Below are 1,063 nucleotides of genomic sequence, written 5' to 3'. Positions count from 1 at the left end.
GCGTCATTTTTGTTGCCGTGTGGGGCGTAGTGTTGTACGCAAACATGGCGTATGGAAGCCACGTATCCCAATCAGTTTGATCCTCCTGAATGAAGCCTCTCAGGTACTCCGCTAGAGTGCGATGCGACCTCTCAACAATGCCATTGGTCTGCGGATGATATGCCGTTGTCTGTATCTTCTTTATTTTCAAAAGTCTACAGACATTTTTGAATATTTCCCCCACGAAATTTGGTCCTTGATCCGTGAGAAGTCTCTGTGGCGTTCCATATTCACAAATTATTTTCTCCGCGAACGCACGTCCGACGGTGTTAGCCTCCTGGTCTGGAATAGGAATAGCTTTGCTGAATTTCGTCAGAGCATCCTGGAACGTCAAGATGTACTTATTTCCAGCGCTCGTCACGGGCAATGGACCAACTATATCCATAGCACATTGCTCAAACGCCGTCTGAGGGGTTTCTCCGACGATCATGGGCACCTTCGTAGCTTTTCCCAGCTTGTTGAGTTGACATTCCTCACAGCTTCCCACGTATTTCTCCACGTCAGATTTCATTCCCTTCCAATCGAATCTCTGTTTCAATTTAGCGTACATTTGCTTTTTCCCAGGATGACCAGCTACCGGTGTATCGTGGTATTCCCGTAGTATTTCCAAAACCTCATCGTCAGCAGGTGTGATGACCCCGCTGTCCGAGCCCGTACTCGCAACTGTCTCCGTCTCTTTCTTCGACTGCGCTCAAGTTACAATATTGATACGGCTCAACGCGTCGGCGTTGGTATTTAATTTCCCGGGCTTGTATACCACCTCGAAATCATACTCCTCTAATTTTAGACACCAATGCACGAGATTCGAACCTGGATCCTTGACGTTAAAAATCCATCTTAAGGGCCTGTGATCGGTAACGACAGTGAANAGTACCGACAGTGAACTTTCGCCCATACAGGTAGGGTCGGAAGTGATGACCACCCCACACAATGGCTACTAGTTCCCTCTCGATCGTACTGTATTTCTGCTCCGCAGGATTAAGCGTCCGGCTGGCATAGGCAATTGGCAGATCCTTTCCGATCT

The sequence above is a fragment of the Diachasma alloeum genome, unplaced genomic scaffold (genome assembly GCF_001412515.2).
Source record: "Diachasma alloeum isolate Michigan unplaced genomic scaffold, Dall2.0 Dall_scaffold_00518, whole genome shotgun sequence".
NCBI classification, from domain to species: Eukaryota; Metazoa; Arthropoda; class Insecta; order Hymenoptera; family Braconidae; genus Diachasma; species Diachasma alloeum.
This window is presented reverse-complemented; position numbering follows the sequence as displayed.